The following is a 7,926-nucleotide window of genomic DNA, read 5'->3' on the forward strand; positions in this document are numbered from 1 at the left end:
TTTTTCCACACAGAGGAATTCAATGACACACTTTTTCTTCATATTTTCTTCCACATCAGATGCCACTTTGTTGGACTGCCCCTCTGCTGCCATCTGTTGCAAAGCAACAAAATGTAATGGAATATTGTTGGGAAGGTTCAACGTTTACTGCCATATCACCAACGTTCACCTCTGATGTCATGAGCCAACGTAATAAAATAGGAGACATTGCTTTCAGAGCAGCCTTTGTACTTTTTGGTTGAAGTGTTAAAATCATCTTTGGAAATCTATTTAAGATTGCAGTTAGTGTCATTATGATTGTGACTACTGTGGTCCATTAATACCATTTTGTTAACAGGCTTGTGCTGCTTTGTATAAGAAAAAGTTTTCTGTTTTGTAACCGCTCACGCTAATTTATCGAGAATACCCCTTGCTAAAGCCTCTCACTTTCAAGACATAGGTTTATGATCAGAAAGGTATTTGAAGAAAAGGGTGCAGTGAGTGGTATCTGGGATTTTTAGTACTGTTTTGATTCTGGGTCTTAGATCTAATACAAAGAGATACGTATTGCTTTCTTTTTCAGTGACTTCCAAAGGCAAGTTTATGTAGTTATATGTAACCCAGGCATTCACCCAGGGATGGAATTAGGTGTGTTTTAGTTATTTATTTTTTATTTTATTGATTTTTTTTTTTGTTTAGAGCTTTTTTAATTTTTTTTTTAATTATTATTTTTAAAGAAGGGCTTTGCATATGGAAGGCATTGATTTTTCCCTCCCAGCTATTGACTAGAATTCTAGAATGCCCTTAAATATTTGTAGGTTTAATTGTGCAACTGTACCTTACTATTCTCCTGGTTTCTAAATACACTACTGCTCCTATATTTGAATCTTCTCTTTATGGATAGTGCCATCAAAGCAGCACAAAACACAACCATTTTTAACTGTTCAAAGATAGTCCTGGTTAATAATAAGTTAAGCTCCTATCAGAAGTACTGCTAACAGATTTTATGATTGTACGAGTAATTCTGGTGATGAGATTTCACCTTGTGGATTGTTCATAAAAACTACCTTCCACATATCTGTTTAATTGTATGTTCTGGACTCTAAGAGAAATGATATCTGAGAATAGAAGCAGTTGTTACTCCTTAATTATCTGCTTTTACCTAAATGCTCAAATACTCAGCAACTGTGATATTCAGAACAAATTTAACATAATACTCAGATTGGAATGTTCCGACAAATAGAAGTTACAGATTTTTATAATTTTTGTTGTGTATGTATTGCGGTTTTTTAAGTTATTTTTTACTTTCTGTATGTGGTTTTGAAAATGAATCATCAGTAATGAGATATTCAGTGTCAGAGATGTAATTGAAGACTGGGAAGTCTTCGTGGAAGAATATTTGTGAAAGATGGCATTTGTAGGAGCTAACTTTAGGCTTCTTTGTATAGGTTCTTTCTGTAGCCAGGTTGTCTTGGCTGGCAGGTTCGGAAAAGTTGCAACGCTCCTCTACCTTCTCTTAACCTTTCGGAATAACATCTGATGTATGTTGTTCATAACATGAGCCTTAAAGTCTGTCTTACATACTTTTTATGATTTTCTGAATTGCTAATGTCTCAGAATTATTTACACTTGAAAGAATGACAGGCCTTGCCCTTGCATGGGTTTGTTATTCAGTAAATGAGTTACATAGATCTCCTTTTACAAAAATGAATCTGTATGTTATAGGCTTCATGTTCTATGATGTAGTAACTATATTTTTGTAGCCTCCTACCATTTTTTCCTGACTCTGCTATAAAGTTTGAGAAATTAAAATTATAGCCATCAGTAAAACACTTTGTTCCCTGTCTCTGCAAACTACTCTGCCAAGTTCAGACAATCGTGAGATTAGTGCTGTCTTTCAGAGTTTACTGATCTTCCATCAGAAATATGGTGTAGCTTAGAATAGAAATAAGCATGACCTATGTACTTTAGTCAGTCCAGGTCGGCATAAGCTGAGAACAATCATCAGATCCTTACGAGGAACATAAGCAGGGACATGGCAGGTTTACATACCCTTTTCAATAGCATCTTGTTACTGTTAATTGCCTGGAGTCCAGCCAGAAAGATGAGGTGGCAGATGAACACAGATTTTCACTGGCATCTGCTGCACACTACAGCTGCTATCCCGTCTGGGGATCACCCTCACTTTATGACCATTTAGAAATCTTGGCAGCATAGGCTTTATTACAATCAAATTGTTACTTGCCAAGAGAGAGTGCTGGAAATTTATGGTGCATGGGAGAAAGACAAGTAGCACACATCTCAACACTTCTGATATAAATGGCCCCTGATAACATTTTTTTAGGGCCTGAAACGTGCCTGCAGTTTCCAGACTGTGGGAAAAGCCTTGATATCCCATAAAGATGGTTGTTCTGGGCAAAAACCCTCCTTGGTGCTGGACTTGACCCAAAATAGGTGGTCTGTATAGTCAGATAAACATCAGTCAGAATGAATATTTAGTTTGAGATTATACAAATGGTGTGCCTTTCTGCAATATAAGAAATGATGTTTTTTTCTTATTGAGAGGAGACTGTAGAGCTGGGTAGTTTCCATGAATCAACATTAACTCCTCTCTGCTTCTCCATCCTCATTTCTGCCCAATCTGTGTGAGAGACCATGCCATAATGCTCAAGAGTATGGATGGCGTACCAGTCCCCTAAACATGATGCTAAAATACAGTTAAGCCTTGTTGCTGTGCTGAAAATTGTTTCTGCATGAAGAGTGGAGGCAGACACATTCAGATGTATCCTGAGCTATCTTTTTTTCCATCTGTAAAGTCTCCTAGGTCCTTTCCTGTTCCACGGATGATGTCTCAGGTTGATTGCATTGTTCTGTGGTATAGAGAATATTAGATTAAATAAGGTAAAATGAGATGTGTGGTATTTGATTTGTAGCAATTGACATTCAGGTAGTGCATTAATACTTCAAAAGGAGAGGAAAAAAAGGAAAGAAAATCTGTAGAAATCTCATGGTTAGTCCCTCACTTCATTCTTTGTTCAGGAAAAATCCTCTGGGACTTAGTGCTTGTTTTCTTTGGACTTTGTGGTTTGCACTGATATCTATAGTACATATTACTGCTGAATGTGCTGTTACTGTTTACTGTGCATATGTGAAAAAAAGCTCAAAGTGCAAACTAACTTAACAAAAAATCTTTGATTTTAGAAAATCAAAGTAATAGCTAGTTGGAGAAAAGGAAACATTTCTGAACACAGTGCTTAGTATAAGCGAAAGTAAGTTTTAAATGATCTCATTTCTGAGTCTATTTTTGACAAGTAAATGCCGTGAGTATGTAGTAAAATGAGTAAGACAAGTACTGCATAGTTTCCAAATCAGTAATTGCCACTTAAGAATAGAGAGCCAATCTTCCAGTTTCTTTTGAAACATAGATATTGCTTCAGAATTGACATGAGGTTGTTTATTGTGACAGAAGCAGAGATCTAAATCTGTTGTTTTCAGTACGAACCTACTTTCATTGTAGCACAATTCTTACTTACATAGTGCAGGGGAAGGTGTAACAAGTCTGAGCATCCAATCAATAGAAATTCTGTTATTCTTGCAATTTCTTTTTCTTTAAATCTCTTTTGAGCAATTTTGGTAGTCACTTTTGAACACAATGAATTTCTGATATTCAACTTTGGGTTGAAATATTTCATATTGTTTGCAGTCCTTGTTTCGCTATACTTCATTGTTTGGATGTATTTTGCTCTCTGGTTCTAATTTTTATATTTTCAATTCTTTCTTATTGTTTGTGTATTACAGTTACATTAATTGATGATTGGTATTCCAGATGGTGTTTCTGTAATTGATATGATAATAGTTTTTTGGCTTGCTCAGAGGCAACCCATTCTAATTGATAATTTGTATTCTATTTGATATGTTAGATTACATCTTTCAAAGTGACAAGTCATTATAAAATCAAAAGCCAGAATATTCCAGTCCAGACAGCCAGGTTTATTTTCTTCCTTCTTCTTCTTCTTCTTCTTTTTTTTTTTTTTTTTTTTTTTTTTTTTTTTTTTTTTGTGAGCACAAACAGCAATTTTTTTCTTAACAATTTGACTTTTTTTTTTTTTTTTCTTAATAGAGAAATATTCTATTGAAATCTCCTACAACAACTATCAGATTTCAGGGCAATTTGTGCTTTCTCACTACTATTTCCATATTAGAGTAAGCAGAGGAATGTTTTGGTTTTGTTTTTTTTCCGCACACTATGCTTCATAATATATACAATTCTAATGCTATTAAAAGTCCAGGTACAACAATAGAGCAAATCAAAGTAGACACTAAAACAAAAAGAGGAACAAAGACATCAACGAAATCACAGGGAAGCCTGGTAGGAATTCTGTCAACAGGAGTGGTGACAAATGACATGGACTGCAGCTTGCTGGGAGAACTGATGGGTGGCATGTTTTACATACAATTGTTAGGCATATATCCTGGCAGCCTGGAAAAAATAGAAGCATACAGACATTTGTAGTGTGTTTTGGTTTTGCAGAGTGGAACTAAGAAGTGAAATGGTAGAAATAAAAGTACAAGACTTAGAAATGCATCAAAATAGACATATTGGAATAAGAATTCCCATTTACTTTCTTGGGTTCATAAGAGTTGCACAAGCAGCACCTTGCATCAACAGCACAGTCCTGAGGCAGATCAGGTGGAAACAGCTCCTCTTCAGGGATATGAAGGGTCATGAAGCTGTCCAGTTCAGCAATATGGTCACACCTTCCACGAGGAGGATTCTCAAGTAAAAATATAGGTCCACCCTGAAAACTGCCTGCAGCAGTCATGATAAATAATCACCACTGAATTTTAGCTTGTTGTAATTCAATAAACTGCACTCAAGACTATAAAATAAACCCTTTGATGATGGGCCCAACCTTTTTATTCGTTAGGAACTTGCTTAGTGCTGATAGAGTTAACTCTGTCTCTGGTTTGCAGGTATACCATAGGTATTGTATCCCCTGTCAATCTGGGGAGAAAAAGCTGTTCTGGCCTAAAGCACATTGGCAAGTGTAAACCTTTGTCCTCCTGAAGTCTGACATTTTAGCTATTCTTGTCTAAATCAGTGCAGAGAAAACTGCACAACCCCAGTGGATGCACAGACCTTTTTCCCTGAATTCCTAGTTTAAGTGCAGATATCCCTTTGAGCATGGTTCAAATCACAGACCTTAATATTGATAGATACTGGCATGCATAGGACGATGCTACTCATCCCATTGAAGGAGAATAATTGAGGAAAAAAATGCTGATGAATAAAATGCCTTCGTGAAGATTTGTTTTGCTGCTACAGAGAACTGTACACTGATTCTCTTACAGATGTGATAAATGTGAGACCTGGAAAGTAACTGAAGTGGAAAAAGTTGCCTATGGGAAAGCATGACATTGTTCCCTTGTCAAGCGTTTGCTTGACATGGAGACCTTAAGCAGGTGGAGTAAGAAGGAGGTTCCCAGTTCACCAGAAAACTGCCTGAAGAACTGGCACATACAACAGGGAGGCAGAGTCCATCTACATCTGTGTCATGGGGCAAAAGGTATTACAAGGGAAAGAAGAAAACTATAAATGCCATTGTTTCCCTGTGTAATTCTGTATTGAAGCCACAACCTGAACATCATGTGTGTTTCTAGTCCTACTTCTCGAAATGTTTTTAATGTGCCTTTCAAGTCTCCCATCCTTAAAAAATGAAGGGAGAATAGAAAGTCTAATCAGGTGATTAGAGGTTCACAGCAGCATATTTATGAGTTGCAGCAGTGCAAATTGGGTCTGCAAAGCTCAGGAATAGAAACAACGAAGACAGGATACAATGGAGATCCATAATATCATGAGTGGAACAGAGAAATAAAAGGAAAAAGTTGTTTATCAAGGGATGACAGGTTCCAATCAAAGCACAAGAGTTATTCCTTCAGAGAGTATATTTAAGCTGTGTGGCTTCTTTCCATCAGAAACTTCTTACTATAAAGCATGTACATGAACTTGGAATTCAGCAGGATGGCTCAGTTAAAATACTCCATTTCCACATCAGAAGAAGAGCATTCATGGGAAACTAGAAGCTTGTTTGTTTACTCACTTAAAGTTTTGTAGTTGTGAGGGGTTTTTGTTGTTTTTGGTTTTGTTGTGTTTTTTATTTTATTACATCGATGTAGTTGGAAGTTTTTCAATATTTTCAAAGCTGTACTTGAAGAATAATCCGAGTTTAGTTATGATTTGTGTTACCGATGTCAAGGGACTTGATCTGTGTCAGAGAGTTGATATTTAACCTATGAAAAATGATTTAATCTCATGTAGGAATCCTGACACTGTTGTAACATTTTTCCCCAAGGGTGTGGAGAAAGATAGCTATGCTTTCTTTTATGTGTTTATTATCTAAGTAGGGCACTGGGAAGGGGGAAAAAAAAAAAAAAAAAAAGGGAATTGCCTTTATACTGTTTCCAGCTGTGGGTTCAGAGGGCAGCAGGTGGGTTTTTCTCTCCTGCTCATTCATTTCCACCTAGGATTCAAAAGGAACAGAAGAGTCAGTCATGGCATCAAGCATAGCTGTCTTTCTGCTGAGCCTCAGATGAAAATGACTTTGCATGAGAAACCTTTAATCTTACTTGCCCTTTTCTGAGCTCCCCCTTTTCAATTTTAAAATGTCAAAAAAGCTGACTATGTCTGCAGAGCATCATTGACTTTAATAGGAGATGTGGCAATTTGTGCAAGCTGAAGAAAGGTTGCTTAGCTTTTTAAAGTGGACAGATTGGCTCATTTTCTCCTTTGCTGGGTGTAAAAGTCGAAAGGAACCAAATAAGCAATTTGCCCCTTTATGTATTGCATATGAAAGGCTCATTTTTTGCTTTCTGCCCATTTTTCCAAAGTGCATCCTTATGACCATGCTTATCTGTGCCTTAGTGACTGCAAACTGCCCAGAGCTGCCTTGTTTCTTGGGGGCCATACATACCATCACAGTTGACTTCCCTTGCTCTGTGGAACACCACACTTGTTCTGCTCTGAAAGGGACCTTGAAGAAAGGGTCTGCCTCAGTTTGCTGTAGGGCCAAAGCAGAATAAAGATCCACATGAAGAAGAGAAACAGCTGAAGTAATTTGCCTCCAGCATGAACACTGACATGCTGATAATACCAAAATAAAAAGCCTTATTGCACCTGCCAGCAGCAGTTTATCCCAGAGATCTACAAAGCAGGTCAGGGCACTTGAGGTTAATTTAGCACTGTTAGTTAATAGATCATTTATACAGCTTCCCGAGTCTGCATTGTGTTGTTATTGTTTATTCATGTTCATATTATCTTTGTCTAGAGGAAGACACATCAGGAAGGAGCCTATGAGTATGTGCCTATAGCTGAACTGTAGCTGAGCCAAACTGGCCTACCAAGCCGCTTCAGTTTCAGTGCAGTATAATTTGGACACAGTGCCTTGCTGGACCCAGTACTGCCATTAAAACCATCTCCTCCAGCACCAGAGCTTTGCACTATGCTCATTCCAATGGTGCAGGCTGGCTGGATGAGGCCTTCTAGTGGTGGGCCTTGCTTCATGCTCAGGCATGGTGCTCAGGACCTCTGGCCAGGGCTGAGGCAGCAGAGCCCCATCACGTACTTGGATGAGAGATTGCTGTGCAGCACAGGGTGATTGATACACCATCTGAAAAGGCGACAAAACAAACAGCACTATCATATAAAGCTTTGCATGCAGGGTAGGTCATGCAAAGTGGTGTTTTCTACTTCTAGTAATTTTTCCCTCCTTTTTCTTAAGTTAGATTTTGCTTCCTGGCTTTGAAGTACTTTAGTACTTCACTGTAATGTTCTGATATGCAGGTTTTATCTGGGGCATTATAAATTCTCTAGTTATCTCTCATTATCAGATGCAAAATATGCTTGATATAAAAGAAATGCTGCTTTAGCGAAAAGAATAATACCTCATA

Source organism: Meleagris gallopavo, chromosome 1, assembly GCF_905368555.1.
Source record: "Meleagris gallopavo chromosome 1, MGAL_WU_HG_1.1, whole genome shotgun sequence".
Lineage (NCBI taxonomy): Eukaryota > Metazoa > Chordata > Aves > Galliformes > Phasianidae > Meleagris > Meleagris gallopavo.